The sequence below is a fragment of the Sceloporus occidentalis genome, unplaced genomic scaffold, assembly GCF_023333645.1.
Source record: "Sceloporus occidentalis isolate IW3139 unplaced genomic scaffold, rSceOcc1.0.p SCAF_144, whole genome shotgun sequence".
Lineage (NCBI taxonomy): Eukaryota > Metazoa > Chordata > Lepidosauria > Squamata > Phrynosomatidae > Sceloporus > Sceloporus occidentalis.
The window spans coordinates 1,933,594-1,954,844 of record NW_028317124.1 but is presented as its reverse complement, the minus strand read 5'-3'; positions in this window follow the sequence as shown (position 1 = coordinate 1,954,844).

Below are 21,251 nucleotides of genomic sequence, written 5' to 3'. Positions count from 1 at the left end.
CAAGTCTGGACTATAATTTTATGAATAAACCCAGAATGTTCTTTTTTTAATGCACTTTATCATTATTTTGATATTAAGGGGAATTCTTTGTATTTCTTTCTTAGAGCTGAGTCGACCTGATGAATATTTTGTAAGATGGAAAAATAAAAAGACTTCAATTTGTATAAAGACAAAAGTCAGCAAATATGGTGGACTTTGGAAATGAAGGACGATTGATGGACCATTGCATATAGCAGCTAATACATGATGTCTGGGCTTCCCGGCAGCACCAAAGTATGTGACAACGTGCCCCAGGCTTACGACGGACAGAACCACCACTGATACGTCCAACCTTTGTACCCCGGAAAATAATAATAATAATGGCCAGTCGGCTTGGATTGTTAAAAGCCGCCACCAACACCATGTTGAAAGAGAACTGCATTCCATTCTTCAATGGTGTAAAAAAACCAAGATGGCGGAGACCCCAAGGATGAACGTTTAATCTGAGGACTGCGAGTCGGCATTGGCCCTGCTGATATTATATTCTGCTTGCTGTATGGATTAAACTGTATCCCCCTTGAAAATAATTTGCAGTTTAATATTAAGTGTAATTATGAATATAATCTCTGTTCTAAAAAAAAAGTATTTATCTCCGTTCTTGTAGTTTCTTTAATATTTATGTGGATAAAATGTCTATAATAAAACAAAATCAAGTGATAGATCAGTTAATATTATTCATTGTTTTATATAGCGCCATCATATTCCGCAGTGCTGTGCGGCTCCATGTGAATTTTCTTAGTACTCAAAATATTGGTCATGCTCTGTAAATTTGGAGTAAATTGGGTAAATAGAGTCCGAAAATCTGTGTCTAAAAAAAAAAATAGTTTCATGATTTTTTTTTTTTATTGCGATGCTTGCGCTCAGGTTTGGGTATCCAAAACTTGTGGCCCTTAAGGTCCATGTGAACCATGGCCTTGTGTTAGCATTGATACCGAGCTCTGTCTACCTCCGGTTCCATAGGCATTCGGCCAATCCATTTTAGAATGCACCTACCCAAATTTGACCTTCCCAAGAAGCATTCTCCGGAGACGAAGAATGAGAGGATTCCTCCTTTCAGAATGTGGAAGACTCTTGTCCAGAAGGTATTCTCCTGGCTTCAAAATAACAACTTAAGATGTACTACTCGTACTTTCTAACAGAAGATGGAGGACATTTGGATTCTGCCCTTGCTGTTGATAAGAAAATTCCTAACCATGGAGTGATCAGGGCCCCGCTGGCTATCTAACAGACTGGGCAAATGCTCGGTGGGCTACTAGAGTCAAATAACCCCACTCTGCACGCATGGCCATTTCCCTCAACCCCCCTCATTCAAATGTAAAGTCATTAGGGTGGGCCCTGCCCCTAACATCATCGACTCTGCCCTCTGATGTCATCAGCCTTGTCCAAGATGTCATCAGTCTACCTTATAAGAGGGCTCTGTGCAGCTGCAGCCTGGAAGTTTCAGGTATGCGGGTGGGTGGTCGGCCAACAGCTCCACACACTTATATATATATATATATATATTTACTCACAGAGTCCATTGCACACCATTCCAAATATTCCAAGCCCGGTGCTAGTAACCAGCAGTTTCCATGTAAAACACTTTCAAAAAGATGGTAAGCACTCCAGGTCTTTAAATAGACAATTTCATTTTATTCAAAGTCAAGTCGACGTTTCAGTCATTACTGACTTTCATCAGGACAACTATATATATATATATATATATAGTATCTCCCAAAAGTGAGTACACCCCTCACATTTTTGTAAATATTTTATTATATCTTTTCATGTGATAACACTGAAGAAATGATCTCTGCTACAATGTAACGCAGTGAGTGTACAGCCTGTATAACAGAGTAACTTTACTGCCCCCTCAACTATAACTCAACACACAGACATTAATGTCTAAACCACGGCAATAAAAGTGAGTACACCCCTAAGTGGAAATGTCTAAATTGGGCCCAATTAGCCATTTCCCCTCCCCGGTGTCATGTGACTCGTTAGTGTTACAAGGTCTCAGGTGTGAATGGGGAGCAGGTGTGTTACATTTGGTGTTATCGCTCTCACACTCTCTCATACTGGTCACTGGAAGTTCAACATGGCGTCTCATGGCAAAGAACTCTCTGAGGATCTGAAAAAAGAATTGTTGCTCTACATAAAGATAGCCTGGGCTATAAGAGGATTGCCAAGACCCTGAAACTGAGCAGCAGCACAGTGGGCAAGACCATCCAGCGGTTTCACAAGATGGGTTCCACTCAGAACAGGCCTCGCCATGGTCGGCCAAAGAAGTTGAGTGCACGTGCTCAGCGTCATATCCAGAGGTTGTCTTTGGGAAATAGACGTATGAGTGCTGCCAGCATGGCTGCAGAGGTTGAAGGGGTGGGGGGGGGGTCAGCCTGTCAGTGCTCAGACCATACGCCGCACACTGCATCAAATTGGTCTGCATGGCTGCCGTTTCAGAAGGAAGCCTCTTGTAAAGATGAAGCCCGCAAACAGTTTACTGAAGACAAGCAGAGTAAGGACATGGATTACTGGAACCAAGTCCTGTGGTCTGATGAGAAACTTATTTGGTTCAGATGTCAAGCGTCTGTGGCGGCAACCAGGTGAGGAGTACAAAGTGTGTCTTGCCTACAGTCAAGCATTGTGGTGGGAGTGCCATGGTCTGGGCCTGCATGAGTGCTGCCGGCACTGGGGAGCTACAGTTAATTGAGGGAACCATGAATGCCAACATGTATTGTGACATACTGAAGCAGAGCATGATCCCCTCCCTTCAGAGACTGGGCTGCAGGGCAGTATTCCAACATGATAACGACCCCAAACACACCTCCAAGCCGTCCACTGCCTTGCTAAAGAAGCTGAGGGTAAAGGTGATTGACTGACCAAGCATGTCTCCAGACCTAAACCCTATTGAGCATCTGTAGGGCATCCTCAAACGGAAGGTGGCGGAGCGCAAGGTCTCTAACATCCCCCAGCTCTGTGATGTTGTCATGGAGGAGTGAAGAGGACTCCAGTGGCAACCTGTGAAGCTCTGGAGAACTCCATGCCCAAGAGGGTTAAGGCAGTGCTGGAAAAAAATGGTGGTCACACAGAATATTGACACTTTGGGCCCAATTTGGACATTTCCACTTAGGGGTGTACTCACTTTTGTTGCCAAGGTTTAGACCTTAATGGCTGTGTGTTGAGTTATATTTGAGGGGACAGCAAACTTACACTATTAAATAGGCGGCACACTCACTACGTTACAATGTAGCAAAGATAATTTCTTCAGTGTTATCACATGAAAAGATATAATAAAATATTTACAAAAAAAAATGTATTTTATATATTGTATGTTGTTTTCATAGCTGCTTTGCCAACATAAACCTTCTAGTCCAAGGCAGCAGAAAGTTGACTCCAGTCCAGCTTCGGTCCCCTCTAGGTGGAGATCTAATCTCTGTTAATTAGCTGCTGGCATTTTTACAATGGAATTTATACTGGAAAAAAATGTAAGAGGGGGAAAAAAAGGAGCGTTAGGGATGATTCAAGGTGCTAACTGTATGCCATAAAATATACCATAAACCACCCAAGATAAAAGAGGAGAGCCAGAAACAAAATCAGAGTCCCGTGAGCTACAGAGGCAGAAGCATCTCTTTCCCAGGTAAATACACTCATTACGTCCATTACATACAAGATTTACTAATCACACGTGTAGTTCAGGACCAGCCATGTTAGTTGTATAAATGGGAAAAAAAATAGTATAGGGTTCATACCTTTCTTATTAGACTAACGTTTTATTTTAGGATGTTTTCTCAAATCCACCACCCATTCCCGTGGTATGAGTTTTGCTTTGAGGTTGATATTTGCCTCTAATTCAATAAGCAATACAAATAAAAATGCAATTTTTTATATATTTTAAGGAAATATTGTTTTATAAATTTTGTTTAGTTATAACAAATTACGGAAAAAAAATAGTGTAAAACACAAGGGTGGAATTAAAATACTAAACGCGACCAGTCTTAGTATACAGGTAAAGTATTGTTAAGGTAATCACTAAAAAAAGTGTTAGGGTGACTAAACTATCCTTCTTACACTATGCCATTTGATGCTATTATTGTGCAACATTTTGTCTTATAAATATTTTAAGAAAGTAACGATATTTCGATATTGGCGGAAACTCACAAAAACACAATTATTGAATTTAATTTTTAATAATAATATTTATTATTATATATATAGCACCATCATATTCCACAGTTATGTACTATGGGATATATAGATATGTTTTCTATTATGTTTTATATTATGTTTCGGTTGCTGTTTTACAGAATGGCTCTGGATAACTCTGGAAGCGAGATGGTTGCAGACACGAACTCCACAAAAGGTACGGACATTTTTATATTAAAGACTTTTTCTCTTTGTTGGGCTGAAATATTAAATGCTTAAGCGAGAAAGATCACAATTTGGGCAACATTCTAGAAAGCTAGTAACATAACAAAACATAACACAACAATAGTTTTACTGAGAGATACATGGCACAGCCTTCCAGGTGAAGTAGTAGAGGCTTAAGCAAGGATTGATTAAATTTAATAATAAGTTATATAGGCAGCTGGGAACTAGCTTGACACTCAAATACAACACTTCTGAATTAAGTCACCTGTACTCAAGGAGGGGTATGTTTCATTAATGTTCGTGAGCTCAGCTGGTCTGAGAAAAGTTAAAAGGTGCACTAATTCACTTATACAATAAAACTTTTTATAAATGTGTGAAATAATGGACTTTCAGCCAAATGGTTTCTGACTATGGTTGGCTTGCTGTGTGATTTTTAACCCAGGAGTGCAGGGGCTTCGAGATCCCCTTTCTTTGTAAAAAGTAATGTTTGCCTCTTACTCTTGAGAGGCAGTACGGGAAGAGGAAAATTACTACTTTTTTATGCCCTTTTTTTAGCAGGTTATACAAACAGGACCTATGAGATCATCATGGTGTCTATCGCAGGAAGTATTATGCTGGTATCTGGCGTTATCTTATTGCTGGCAATCATGAAAAGGTACATCATGTAGCACTGATAAAGATTCTGCAGAATACCCAGACAGATAAGGGCCATTCTAAGGATGGGGGACCAGCTGATCCCCAGGATTTTCTTTTTTCTCATCATATGAGGTCATGCACTGGCACCTTTTTTGGTTTGTTTTTTTACTTATAATTATATGTTGCCCTCAAGGGGCATTTATGCTTAAATGTAGCTATATCTTTAATTTTGCTCTGGTCTTATAAATATTTAGGAGGGACAAATAACCTACCTCCTCATCCTTGTACTGAGTGTAATCTTGGAGTACCAGGACATCACTTCACGTAATAACGCCTCCAGAGGTCACACAGGTTGGCCGAAGGGGTATTAGGGAGGGTTTGTGCTTGCTGAGATTTCCAATACATAGGAAAGCCTAGATCTAGTCTAGTTTTTAATTCACAGTGTTATTTAGTGAGTGCTGATGTGTGTGTGTGATAAGACTGTCAAGCGAGCATTGAGATTCTTCATAATGTGCTTTTACTCAGCCCAACAGTTGCAAGGGTGATAGGGGGGTATTACGTCAAAGCCAATACTTTATTGGGCAACATACAAAACAATGTAAAGTTACAAAGATTTTCAGAAAGGTATGGGTCTCTTCTTCAGATGTAACATTTTATGTGAATATCACTTCTTTAAATGGTTCTTTGTCCTTCGTACAGGCGTTGGGGTGGCTGTGACTCCTCTTACAAAGAGTACCCAGAAGAAACAGGAGTCTCAAGTGTCAACGTGAATCGGAACACCCATGACAACATCTCCACAACTGACTTTAAAGGCCCGGTGCATATAACTTATGTTACAGAGAAGGAGAAACCACACTCAGAGATTCCCATCAGTAGGGTAAAGTTATCCAGAGAGGCTCTTCTCTACATTTCTCTGATAACCTGTATGAACCTTCCCGATGACATTGATTCAGAAGAAACTCTTTGAAGATGACAATGCATTAACAAGATTCTAAGAATCATTCCTAGAATCCTGACTTGGTTGGCCAAAAACCACTTGGTATAGCCACGTTCCCATGAAACCACCAAGCCCTTGAAGGACACTGGGATGGTGTGTACTGTATATTTGTCTAGAGGAACTCTCAAATTATCTGGTACTTAGTTACCACTTACCACGTCTTACCATGTCGAAAACATAGCAAACAAAATGAATTATATCATTAGAGAGAAAAAACAACTGAAAAAGGTGAAGAAAAAGTGCATTGATATTCAGTAAATGAATAAGAATTAAGAGTTCACACTAGAAAACTCCTTCAAGGCTCCACAATATAATAATATATCCAATTTTCGGGCCTTTGTATTGGAGCCACTTGCCATGGCAGATCAAATTGAAGATCTGTAATCAATATGATGAAAACCAGGAATACATTTCTCATAATGGGATTCAGATTGAATTAATGTATTTTTATTTATGTATATTTTGAAGAAGCCAGGCTTTGTATCTTTAAAACAATGTCAAAATTTTGTCAGTTCCATTGTACAGTTGTGCCTATGTTAAGTATCTATCGTGTATTTAAAATATTTGAAATAAAATTAGGTGTAGCAAAGTCTTGGTATTGTTCTTACCGAGCTCCACAAGCAAAATGGACTGCATAAGTTGTATAATTTATATTGATAGGTGTGTGTTTGGACATCAGAGGTCTCTCCTATAAAAGAAATGTTGACAAAAAGACCTCTAAGGTCCAGGAAGCCTATGTGCCTATAGCATGGAACAGGGTAAAAAAGTATAAAGATCAGTGGGTGCTGGGTTATGTAGCAAGAAGAAAAATAGAAATACCTTTGGTATCCAGGTAGATAATTATGATACCAGCCTGGAGTTTTTATAATAATTTTTTATATATGACACCCCAGCCTAAAAAGCTTCCTTCCACCAATTGGTGTATCCAAAACAAAAGTGCTTTGTGAAGACATTCTGGCTGTTAGGTACCCAGACATGTAGAGTATGTTCTCTCCTCCATACACAATGAAAGTTTTGTGCTGGTACATGTCAGAGGTGATACTCAGTTCCCAAAACCACAGTGCATTGTCAATAACTATAAAACATGGTGGGGTATACCTTTCCAATCAAAGTCAACAGCCCTACCTAGTGTTAGTCAAGACCACAACATGGTATATAAAAGTTGTGATCTACATAGGTGCTTTAAGATAAATTTGGAACTTAAATATTTAAGTATGATGTGTGTGAAGATGTAAATGACTTCTATACATGAGAAAAAAAACTCACTGATGCAACTTTGTGACCTTTTAAATTCATACATTGTCCGTTCATTTTTGTTATTACATATGGTTACAGCTACTTTTAGTCAATAGTATCAAAAACCACAAAAGACAAAAATGGTCATTTAATTTAATTTATTTATTATTAATTACAACATTAATTAATTAATAGTCCAATTAATTAGGCCACAAAGAGCTGATCATGGTGACAGCTACCTCTGGACTCACGAAGAGTCACCTTTCAGCACACAGGAGAGGAAAACCCCCCTCAGGGGAAACCTCTGGGGAACCATGGCTTGAAAGATTGTCCTTCCCTCTGGACACTAAGAGGTTAACTGTGTATTTATACCTGTAGAGAAGAAATGGCAAAACATAACTGACAAATATCTTGACACAGAAGCACAAAGCCTCTGTGGATGATTATGACTCCACCGCAAGCTCATTCCCTTGAATAGGCTACCTTAAAATCATTAGTTCAATATAAATGGACATAGCTTTAAACATAGATATAGCATTACCAATGGATATGGCAATAAACATGGACATAGCATGAAACATGGATATAGCAATACTCATGGAGATAACATTAAAAATGGTGATAGCATTAATACATAGACATAGCACTACACATAGAGATAACATTACACATAGAGATAACATTAAACATGGATATAGCATTACACATGGAGATAACATTAAACATGGACATGGCATTAAACATGGATATACAATTAAACATTGACATAACATTACACATAAAGATAAAATTAAACATGGACATAGCATTAAACATGGACATAGCATTAAACATGGACATAGGATTAAATATCGGCATAGCATTACGCATGTATATAGCATTACACATATAGATAACATTAAACATGGATATAGCATTACACATGGATATGGCATTAAACATGGACATAGCATTAAACATGGATATAGCGAAAACATGAATATAGCTTTTAACATTGACGTAGCATTAAACATGGATATACCATTAAACATGGATATAGCATAAAACATGGATAGAGCATTACACATGGACATAGCAAGCATTTCACATGGAGATAGCATTAAACATGTACATAGCATTAAACATGGACATAGCATTAAACATGGACATAGCATTAAACATAGTTATAGCATTAAACATGGGGATAACATTAAACATGGATATAGTATTAAACATGGAGGTATCATTAAAAATGGATGTAGCATTAAACATGGAGATAGCATTAAACATGGACATAGCATTAATTATGGACATAGCATTACACATGGGCATAGCATGAAACATGGATATAGCATTACACAAGGATATGACATTAAACATGGACATAGCATTAAACATAGACATAGCATTAAACATGAACATATCATTACACTTAGAAATAATAAACATGGATAAAGCATTACAAATAGAGATAACATTAAACATGGACATAGCATTAAACATGGACATAGCATTACACATAGTAATAGCTTTAAACATGGGGATAACATTAAACATGGATACAGTATTAAACATGGAGATATCATTAAAAATGGATGTAGCATTAAACATGGAGATAGCATTAAACATTGACATAGAATTACACATGGAGATAGCACTAAACATGGACACAAAATAAAATATGGAAATAGCATTACACCTGAATATAACATTAAACATGGACAAATCATTACACATGAACATAGCACTATACATGGAGATAGCATTAAACATTGTTTCCTGTGCGCCAGACCCGCCGACTCCTTGCACTCTGCTTACCTACCTTGTTTCCTCTGCGCCAGATCTGCCAACTCCTTGGACTCTGCTCACCTACCTTAATTCATGTACGCCAGACCCACCGACTCCTTGGACTCTGCTCACCTACCTTGATTCCTGTGCGCCAGACCCACCGACTCCTTGGACTCTGCTCACCTACCTTAATCCCTGTACGCCAGACCCACCGACTCCTTGGACTCTGCTCACCTACCTTGATTCCTGTGCGCCAGACCCGCCGACTCCTTGGATTCTGTCACCTACCTTTATTCCTGTGCGCTAGACCCACCGACTCCTTGGACTCTGCTCACCTAAATGGATTCCTGTGCACCAGAGCTGCAGACTCCTTTGACTCTGCTCATCTACATTGATTCCTGTGCGCCAGACTCGCGGACTCCACGGACTCTGCTCACCTACCTTGATTCCTGTGCGCCAGACCCGCCGACTCGTTGGACTCTGCTTACCTACCTTGATTCCTGTCCGCCAGAACCACTGACTCCTTGGACTCTGCTCACCTAACTTGATTCCTGTGCGCCAGACCCGTCGACTCTTTGGACTCTGCTCACCTACCTTGATTCATGTGTGCCAGACCCGGCTTTTCCTTGGACTCTGTCATCTACCTTGATTCCTGTGCGCCAGACCCGTCGACTCCTTGGACTTTGCTCACATACCCTAATTCCTTTGCGCCGACTCTTTTGACTCTGCTCACCTACCTTGTTTCCTGTGCGCCGACTCCTTGGGCTCTGCTCACCTACATGGATTCCTGTGGGCCAGACCCACTGACTCCTTGGACTCAGCTCACCTACCTTGACTCCTGTGCGCCAGACCCGCTGACTCCTTGGACTCTGCACACCTATCTTGATTCCTGTGTGCCAGACCCACCGACTCCTTGGACTCTGCTCACATACCTTGATTCCTGTGCGCCAGACACGCTGACTCCTTGGACTCTGCACACCTATCTTGATTCCTGTGTGCCAGACCCACCGACTCCTTGGACTCTGCTCACATACCTTGTTTCCTGTCCACCAGACTTGCCGACTCCTTGGACTCTGCTCACCTACCTTAATTCCTGTACGCCAGACCAACCGACTCCTTGGACTCTGCTCACCTACCTTGATTCCTGTGCGCCAGACACGCTGACTCCTTGGACTCTGCACACCTATCTTGATTCCTGTGTGCCAGACCCACCGACTCCTTGGACTCTGCTCACATACCTTGATTCCTGTGCGCCAGACCCGCGGACTAGTTGGACTCTGCTCACCTAAATAGATTTCTGTGCACCAGAGCTGCAGACTCCTTGGACTCTGCTCACCTACCTTGATTCCTGTGCGCCAGAACCGCTGACTCCTTGGACTCTGCTCACCTACCTTGATTCCTGTGCGCCAGACACGCTGACTCCTTGGACTCTGCACACCTATCTTGATTCCTGTGTGCCAGACCCACCGACTCCTTGGACTCTGCTCACATACCTTGATTCCTGTGCGCCAGACCCGCGGACTAGTTGGACTCTGCTCACCTAAATAGATTTCTGTGCACCAGAGCTGCAGACTCCTTGGACTCTGCTCACCCACCTTGATTCCTGTTCGCCAGACTCTGCTCACATACCCTAATTCCTGTGCGCCGACTCCTTGGACTCTGCTCACCTACATGGATTCCTGTGTGCCAGACCCGCGGACTCCTTGGACTCTGCTAACCTACCCTGATTCCTGTGCGCCAGACCCGCAGACTCCTTGGACTCTGCTCACCTACCTTGATTCCTGTACACCAGAACCGCTGACTCCTTGGACTCTGCTCAGCCACCTTGATTCCTGTTCGCCAGACTCTGCTCACATACCCTAATTCCTGTGGTCCAACTCCTTTGACTCTGCTCACCTACCTTAATTCCTGTACGCCAGACCCACCGACTCCTTGGACTCTGCTCACCTACCTTGATTCCTGTGCGCCAGACCCGCCGACTCCTTGGATTCTGTCACCTACCTTTATTCCTGTGCGCTAGACCCACCTACTCCTTGGACTCTGCTCCCCTAAATGGATTCCTGTGCACCAGAGCTGCAGACTCCTTTGACTCTGCTCATCTACATTGATTCCTGTGCGCCAGACTCGCGGACTCCATGGACTCTGCTCACCTACCTTGATTCCTGTGCGCCAGACCCGCCGACTCGTTGGACTCTGCTTACCTACCTTGATTCCTGTCCGCCAGAACCACTGACTCCTTGGACTCTGCTCACCTAACTTGATTCCTGTGCGCCAGACCCGTCGACTCTTTGGACTCTGCTCACCTACCTTGATTCATGTGTGCCAGACCCGGCTTTTCCTTGGACTCTGTCATCTACCTTGATTCCTGTGCGCCAGACCCGTCGACTCCTTGGACTTTGCTCACATACCCTAATTCCTTTGCGCCGACTCTTTTGACTCTGCTCACCTACCTTGTTTCCTGTGCGCCGACTCCTTGGGCTCTGCTCACCTACATGGATTCCTGTGGGCCAGACCCGCTGACTCCTTGGACTCAGCTCACCTACCTTGACTCCTGTGCGCCAGACCCGCTGACTCCTTGGACTCTGCTTACCTACCTTGTTTCCTCTGCGCGAGATCCGCCAACTCCTTGGACTCTGCTCACCTACCTTGTTTCCTGTCCACCAGACTTGCCGACTCCTTGGACTCTGCTCACCTACCTTAATTCCTGTACGCCAGACCAACCGACTCCTTGGACTCTGCTCACCTACCTTGATTCCTGTGCGCCAGACACGCTGACTCCTTGGACTCTGCACACCTATCTTGATTCCTGTGTGCCAGACCCACCGACTCCTTGGACTCTGCTCACATACCTTGATTCCTGTGCGCCAGACCCGCGGACTAGTTGGACTCTGCTCACCTAAATAGATTTCTGTGCACCAGAGCTGCAGACTCCTTGGACTCTGCTCACCTACCTTGATTCCTGTGCGCCAGAACCGCTGACTCCTTGGACTCTGCTCACCTACCTTGATTCCTGTGCGCCAGACACGCTGACTCCTTGGACTCTGCACACCTATCTTGATTCCTGTGTGCCAGACCCACCGACTCCTTGGACTCTGCTCACCTAAATAGATTTCTGTGCACCAGAGCTGCAGACTCCTTGGACTCTGCTCACCCACCTTGATTCCTGTTCGCCAGACTCTGCTCACATACCCTAATTCCTGTGCGCCGACTCCTTGGACTCTGCTCACCTACATGGATTCCTGTGTGCCAGACCCGCGGACTCCTTGGACTCTGCTAACCTACCCTGATTCCTGTGCGCCAGACCCGCAGACTCCTTGGACTCTGCTCACCTACCTTGATTCCTGTACACCAGAACCGCTGACTCCTTGGACTCTGCTCAGCCACCTTGATTCCTGTTCGCCAGACTCTGCTCACATACCCTAATTCCTGTGGTCCAACTCCTTTGACTCTGCTCACCTACCTTAATTCCTGTACGCCAGACCCACCGACTCCTTGGACTCTGCTCACCTACCTTGATTCCTGTGCGCCAGACCCGCCGACTCCTTGGATTCTGTCACCTACCTTTATTCCTGTGCGCTAGACCCACCGACTCCTTGGACTCTGCTCCCCTAAATGGATTCCTGTGCACCAGAGCTGCAGACTCCTTTGACTCTGCTCATCTACATTGATTCCTGTGCGCCAGACTCGCGGACTCCATGGACTCTGCTCACCTACCTTGATTCCTGTGCGCCAGACCCGCCGACTCGTTGGACTCTGCTTACCTACCTTGATTCCTGTCCGCCAGAACCACTGACTCCTTGGACTCTGCTCACCTAACTTGATTCCTGTGCGCCAGACCCGTCGACTCTTTGGACTCTGCTCACCTACCTTGATTCATGTGTGCCAGACCCGTCGACTCCTTGGACTTTGCTCACATACCCTAATTCCTTTGCGCCGACTCTTTTGACTCTGCTCACCTACCTTGTTTCCTGTGCGCCGACTCCTTGGGCTCTGCTCACCTACATGGATTCCTGTGGGCCAGACCCGCTGACTCCTTGGACTCAGCTCACCTACCTTGACTCCTGTGCGCCAGACCCGCTGACTCCTTGGACTCTGCTTACCTACCTTGTTTCCTCTGCGCGAGATCCGCCAACTCCTTGGACTCTGCTCACCTACCTTGTTTCCTGTCCACCAGACTTGCCGACTCCTTGGACTCTGCTCACCTACCTTAATTCCTGTACGCCAGACCAACCGACTCCTTGGACTCTGCTCAGCTACCTTGATTCCTGTGCGCCAGACACGCTGACTCTTTGGACTCTGCACACCTATCTTGATTCCTGTGTGCCAGACCCACCGACTCCTTGGACTCTGCTCACATACCTTGATTCCTGTGCGCCAGACCCGCGGACTAGTTGGACTCTGCTCACCTAAATAGATTTCTGTGCACCAGAGCTGCAGACTCCTTGGACTCTGCTCACCTACCTTGATTCCTGTGCGCCAGAACCGCTGACTCCTTGGACTCTGCTCACCCACCTTGATTCCTGTTCGCCAGACTCTGCTCACATACCCTAATTCCTGTGCGCCGACTCCTTGGACTCTGCTCACCTACATGGATTCCTGTGTGCCAGACCCGCGGACTCCTTGGACTCTGCTAACCTACCCTGATTCCTGTGCGCCAGACCCGCAGACTCCTTGGACTCTGCTCACCTACCTTTATTCCTGTAAACCAGAACCGCTGACTCCTTGGACTCTGCTCAGCCACCTTGATTCCTGTTTGCCAGACTCTGCTCACATACCCTAATTCCTGTGGTCCAACTCCTTTGACTCTTCTCACCTACCTTTTTTCCTGTGCACCGACTCCTTGGACTCTGCTCACCTACCTTGACTCCTGTGCGCCAGACCCGCCAACTCCTTGGACTCTGCTTACCTACCTTGTTTCCTGTGCGCCAGATCCACCGACTACTTGGACTCTGCTCACCTACCTTGTTTCCTGTGCACCAACTCCTTGGACTCTGCTCACCTACCTTGTTTCCTGTGCTCCAGACGTGCCGACTCCTTGGACTCTGCTCACCTACCTTAATTCCTGTACACTTGACCCACCGACTCCTTGGACTCTACTCACATACTTTGATTCCTGTGCGCCAGACCCGCAAACTCCTTGGACTCTGCTAACCTACATTGATTCCTGTGCGCCAGAGCCGCAGACTACTTTGACTCTGCTAACCTACATTGATTCCTGTGCGCCACACCTGCGGACTCCTTGGACTCTGCTCACCTACCTTGATTCCTGTGCGCCAGAACCACTGACTCCTTGGACTCTGCTCACCCACCTTGATTCCTGTTCGCCAGACTCTGCTCACATACCCTAATTCCTGTGCGCCGACTCCTTTGACTATGCTCACGTACCTTGTTTCCTGTGCGGAGACTCCTTGGACTCTGCTAACCTACCTTGTTTCCTGTGCGCCAGACCCGTCGACTCCCTGGACTCTGCTTACCTACCTTGTTTCCTGTGCGCCATATCCGCCGACTACTTGGACTCTGCTCACCTACCTTGTTTCCTGTGCACCAACTCCTTGGACTCTGCTCACCTACCTTGTTTCCTGAGCTCCAGACGTGCCAACTCCTTGAACTCTGTTCACCTACCTTAATTCCTGTACACCTGACCCACTGACTCCTTGGACTCTGCTCACATAGTTTGATTCCTGTGCGCCAGACCCGCGGACTCCTTGGACTCTGCTAACCTACATTGATTCCTGTGCGCCAGAGCCGCAGACTACTTTGACTCTGCTAACCTACATTGATTCCTTTGCGCCACACCTGCGGACTCCTTGGACTCTGCTCACCTACCTTGATTCCTGTTCGCCAGACTCTGCTCACATACCCTAATTCCTGTGCGCCGACTCCTTTGACTCTGCTCACGTACCTTGTTTCCTGTGCGGAGACTCCTTGGACTCTGCTAACCTACCTTGTTTCCTGTGCGCCAGACCTGCCGATGCCTTGGACTCTGCACACCTACCTTGATTCCCGTTCGCCAGACGGCCCAAATCCTTGGACTCTGCTCACATACCATAATTCCTGTGCGCCGACTCCGTTGACTATGCTCACCAACCTTGTTTCCTGTGCGCCGACTCCTTGGACTCTGCTAACCTACCATGTTTCCTGTGCGCCAGACCTGCCGATGCCTTGGACTCTGCACACCTACCTTGATTGCTGTTTGCCAGAACCACCAACTCATTGGACTCTGCTCACCTACCTTGATTCCTGTGCGCCAGAACCGCTGACTCCTTGAACTCTGCTCACCCACCTTGATTCCTGTCCACCAGACTTGCCGACTCCTTGGACTCTGCTCACCTACCTTAATTTCTGTACACCAGACCAACCGACTCCTTGACTCTGCTCACCTACCTTGTTTCCTGTGCAGACTCCTTGGACTCTGCACACCTACCTTGATTCCTGTTCGCCAGACCCCCCAAATCCTTAGACTCTGCTCACATATCATAATTCCTGTGCGCCAGACCCTCCGACTATTGGACTCTGCTCACCTACCTTGATTCCTGTACGCCAGACCCGCCGTCTCCTTGGACTCTGCTCACATACCATAATTCCTGTGGGCCAGACCCTCCGACTATTGGACTCTGCTCACCTACCTTGTTTCCTGTGCGCCAGACCCGCCGACTCCTTGGACTCTGCTCACCTACCTTGTTTCCTGTACGCCAGACCCGCCGTCTCCTTGGACTCTGCTCACATACCATAATTCCTGTGCGCCAGACCCTCCGACTATTGGACTCTGCTCACATACCTTGATTCCTGTGCGCCAGACCCCAGACTCCTTGGACTCTGCTCAACTACCTTAATTCCTGTGCGCCAGACCCGCCGACTCCTTGGATTCTGCTAACCTAAATGGATTCCTGTACGCTAGACCCACCGTCTCTTTGGACTCTGCTCACATACCATAATCCCTGTGCGCCAGACCCGCCGACTCCTTGGACTCTGCTCACCTACCTTGTTTCCTGTACGCCAGACCTGCCGTCTCCTTGGACTCTGCTCACATACCATAATTCCTGTGCGCCAGACCCTCTGACTATTGGACTCTGCTCACCTTGATTCCTGTGCACCAGAGCTGCAGGCTCCTTTGACTCTGCTCACCTACCTTGATTCCTGTGCGCCAGACCCGCCGAATCCTTGGACTTTTCTCACCTACCTTGATTCCTGTCCGCCAGAACCGCTGACTCCTTGGACTCTGCTCATCCACCTTGATTCCTGTTCACCAGACTCTACTCACATACCCTAATTCCTGTGCGCCGACTCCTTGGACTCTGCTCACATACCTCGATTCCTGTGCGCCAGACCCGCAGACTCCTTGGACTCTGCTCAACTACCTTGATTCCTGTGCGGCAGACCCGCCGACTCCTTGGACTCTGCTAACGTAAATGGATTCCTGGGCACCAGAGCTGCAGACTCCTTGTACTCTGATCACCTACCTTCATTCCTGTTCGCCAGACTCTGCTCACATACCCTAATTCCTGTGCGCCGACTGCTTTGACTCTGCTCACCTACCTTGTTTCCTGTGCGCCGACTCCTTGGACTCTGCTCACCTACATGGATTCCTGTGCGCCAGACCCGCCGACTCCTTGGACTCTGCTCACCTACCTTGATTCCTGTGCGCCGACTCCTTGGACTCTGCTCACTTACATGGATTCCTGTGCATCACACCCGGCAACTCCTTGGACTCTGCTCACCCACCTTGATTCCGGTTCGCCAGACTCTGCTCACATACCCTAATTCCTGTGCGCCGACTCCTTTGACTCTGCTCACCTACCTTGTTTCCTGTGCGCCGACTCCTTGGACTCTGCTCACCTACATGGATTCCTGTGCGCCAGACCCACCAACTCCTTGGACTCTGCTCACCTACCTTGATTCCTGTGATCCAGACCCGCCGACTGCTTGGACTCTGCTCACCTACCTTGATTCCTGTGCTCCAGATCCTGGACTCTGCTCACCTTCCTTGTTTCCTGTGCGCCAGGCCCGCCGAATCCTTGGACTCTGCTAACCTAAATGGATTCCTGTGCACCAGAGCTGCAGACTCCTTTGACTCTGCTCACCTACATTGATTCCTGTGCGCCAGACCAGCGGACTCCATGGACTCTCCTCACCTACCTTGATTCCTGTCCGCCAGAACCGCTGACTCCTTGGACATACCCTAATTCCTGTGCGCCGACTCCTTTGACTCTGCTCACCTACCTTGTTTCCTGTGCGCCAATTCCTTGGACTCTACTCACCTACATGGATTCCTGTGCGTCAGTGCCGCAGACTCCTTTGACTTTGCTCACCTACATTGATTACTGTGCTCCAGACCCGCCGACTCCTTGGACTCTGCTCACCTACCTTGATTTCTGTGCGTCAGAACCGCTGACTCCTTGGACTCTGCTCACCCAGCTTCATTCCTGTTCGCCAGACTCTGCTCACATACTCTAATTCCTGTGTGCCCACTCCTTGTACTCTGCTCACCTACCTTGTTTCCTGTGCACCGACTCCTTAGACGCTGCATATTTCATGATGAGTTTTTTATGAGATTTAGGATTGTTTTTTCTGAAGATCTTCTCTATATTGTCAGTTTTCTTCTTTTGTGATTAATTAGTCTGAATTAATAATTAATAACAGTTTTAATAAACAAGGGATATCAGCTGTTACCAAACCTAAGCAGTGTTTGTGCTTCTAGTGAAATACAGAAAATAATAAATGAAAACTAATAATAAATTGAAATCTCAGCGTCGCCTCGGGGTGAAAGGAGACATCAGGCGGCATTCGTTCTTTCAAAGCATCAAGTGGGACGACATAGAGACCCGACGTGCAACTCCCCCGTACCGGCTGGAAGTAAGATCAGATCTCCACCAGAAGAAGCTCTGCAATATTCCGTCAATTCTGCGGACCCCGGAGGACATTTCCTCTTCATCCAGTAAAAAGGACCTGTCTGGCTTTACCTTTGTAACCCCAGACTGGATGAATTGAAGGATGGACAGTGCCCCGGCCAAGTGACTCCCAAACTCTTGTTTCCAAAGACAATCCCAATAAATGAAGGAAACAAAACACACTTTTGGTTTTTGTATCTTCAATTCTATAGAACTCTGGATGGCTGTAAGTGGGTGTGACCTCACAATACAGTCTCTGCCTTTGTGACATCATACACCATGACACTTTTCATATACTCTGAAACACGGAGTATAACAAATAAAACTAAATTTCAAACATGTACTTTCTGCACCTCGCAATTAACACAATCCGGGCAATACTTTGGCCAGCTGACCGGCTCCGACACTCCAGAACGCCCCCAAAAAAGGGCAACACAAAATCTGCCCCAAAACAATGAATTCCGAGGCCAGATCTGTGGAATAAATATTATTACCCCCCATGTCCGAGTCAGAAAATACCCCACAAATAAATAAAACGCCCACAGTAACCCTTTCATTTCCAGCAACACAGCCACATCCTATGAGCTGGATTATCAATTAATATATTACCATAATTATATATAATTATCATTTATTTACACATTATTACTACTTATATAGAGCCACCATATTCCGCAGTGCTGTAAAATGTGTGTTATTATTATTATTGATTTATATAGCGCTATCATACGCTGTACAATGTATTTTATTATTATTTATACATCGCCACCATACTCCATAGCGCTGTACAATGTAAATAACACCTGATCCTCTAGATCCCTCTAGAATGTAAGCTTGTTTGAGCAGGGCCCTCCTCACCTGTTGTCTCTGTTAATTTATGTTACATTCTACTTGTTATGTCTTGTCTACCCATTGTACAGTGCTACGGAATTTGATGGCGCTATATAAAACAATAAATAATAATAATCTCTATATATTGCTGTATAGATTAAATAAACAAAATAAAGCAAACCTAACTGCGGACTTATCTAACAAAACTGTTAAAATCTGGCAATGCTCATTTAATACACAGAGTTAACAAAACTGTGACATTTTCTAAAAGCAAGTGTTGCTATAAAGGGAATAAGGTCAATAAATTAATCACAAATAAACTTAAAAAAAGAAATAGGTTAATCACTAAAATTATAGATACTGATAAAAAAGTTATGAACCCTGATAAAATCGGCCTACGTTTTTGAAAATTTTAGCAAACTCTGTACAATCTCCTATCAATACTTCACCGAGGAATATTTTAAAGATAAAATATCAAAAGTAACTAATGAACAGATACTAAATATCAAGATTTATACAGCAGTATTAGCAGATGGAATGAAAATTATAATTCAGTCGTTGATTCATTCAGACCAAGTAGGTTTCAGTGAATAATAGAAGAAGAGTAATAGACACGTTCGACTTTAGCCTTTGACGGATTCAGATGGGATCTCCTCTTAAAATCTCTAGAAACCTTTGGATTTAACGCTAGAATGATAGACGCTATCAAGGCTTTATATACTATCCCTACTGCTAGAGTAACGGGATCAGGTTTCTCCTCATCACCGCTCTTATATATTCTCTCATTGGGACCCTTGGCCATCTCGAATAGAGAAAACCCTAGCATTAAATGCTTCACTACTGCACACGGGGAGCCTTTATGCCGATGATATGCTAATCGCCAAGGGAAATCTGGAGAACTCGGTATAAGAAATAGTGAAAGCTATAGATGAATACGCCATATATTCAGAATACAAGCTCCATTTAGAAAAACATCCCAAACCATGTGAAATGCAACTTGATAAACAAACTTTGTTTTCACCCGGGCTAAAGATGACAGTAAACACCTAGGAATACATATCTTAAATAAGTGCTGGAAGATAACTTCCTACCACAACTCCAACAAACAAATAAAAATCTAAAAGAGTGGAAAACGCTGGAGATTAACTGGTGAGGAATAGTAAATTCTATTAAAGACAATATTCTCTCAAAATTGACATATCTTATTCAGATGATCCCACGTTCCTAAACCCTGAATAAAACTATTACAAACAGCATTCTCTAAATGTATTTTATTGGGTAGAAAAGCGTGATATAAAATATTAGAATGCTAGCAGGTTGGTCCATGCTCTCATTACCCAAAAATACCAACTAGAGACGTGACAGATGGCCCCATATATAGCTGGATATCGCTAGTATTAAAAATGTACTCACTTTGTATGGCAGCCTGATAAAACTAATGCCTCTATGATGCTGTTTTCAGTTGTTTAGGGTTTTCGGCATCCGCTACGCTCTTCCTCTGTATGTCTCCGTGTTTGAGGCGGTGCGTGTTTTTGCCTAAAGATCAGTAATACATGTATTAGAGAGAGCTACATATATGTTTTCTCTGGAAGATGAATAGTGTATGTGTGTTACAGAGAGCTGTGTATATGTTGGGCTCTCGCCGTGTCTGTGTGCAGGAGCGTCTGTGTGTCAGAACTATGACATCACAAGACATCACTGTTCCATCTCTCATTTCCAGGGGGAAGATCATGCTGCTGCCGGATATAACCGGTTTCTTTTTTAAACTGTACTTTGTATTTGTGTTAAACACACGAGTCAGAACCCAAATTTTAAGGACAATATGGAGATGAGGAATAGTTAATACTATACATTGCCAGCAATTCCTGTACATATACCAGGGAGCCGGTCCCTGTATATAATACAAAGCAGAAGAGGGGCCCAGCGACGGGTTCTGGCCTAGGCACAGGCCTCCACAGTTTCCTTGATTCCTTTAAAAGTGCAGCACCAGGATATGATGTCATACCCTGACGCCCAGAATGGGATGGGGCGGTAGGAAACACTATCCCACTTAGGCCTCAGTCAGCGCCAAAGGTAAATACATCACTGGGGGCCACAGGTATCTTTCTGTCCTCCATCCATCCTCAGCTCCAACGATATTTATGGAGACATCATTAGGTCAAAGCCTGGATGAGGATCATGGGAGTTGCTGGAGATCAGGCTGCTGGATACCCATGAAATAATCTCCCACGAGGCACATAAATAGTTAAAACATTATTAAAGATTGTAATGTATGTTTATGTGTAATAAATAGTTTTATGAATTCCCGGCTGTTGTGTGTTTATAAGCGGAGAGAGGACGAGGCTCCCCGTGCGGCCGGGCTCCGGAAACTAGAGACATAACGGAAATTGTTACAATGTCACACTGTGTGCAGAGGGGCAGAGATCAGTCTGTTGTATTATGTGTGTAGAGGATCTGGATATTATGCCAGCAGGTGGTATTACAGATGTGGTGAAACTAGTCCAGAGCCT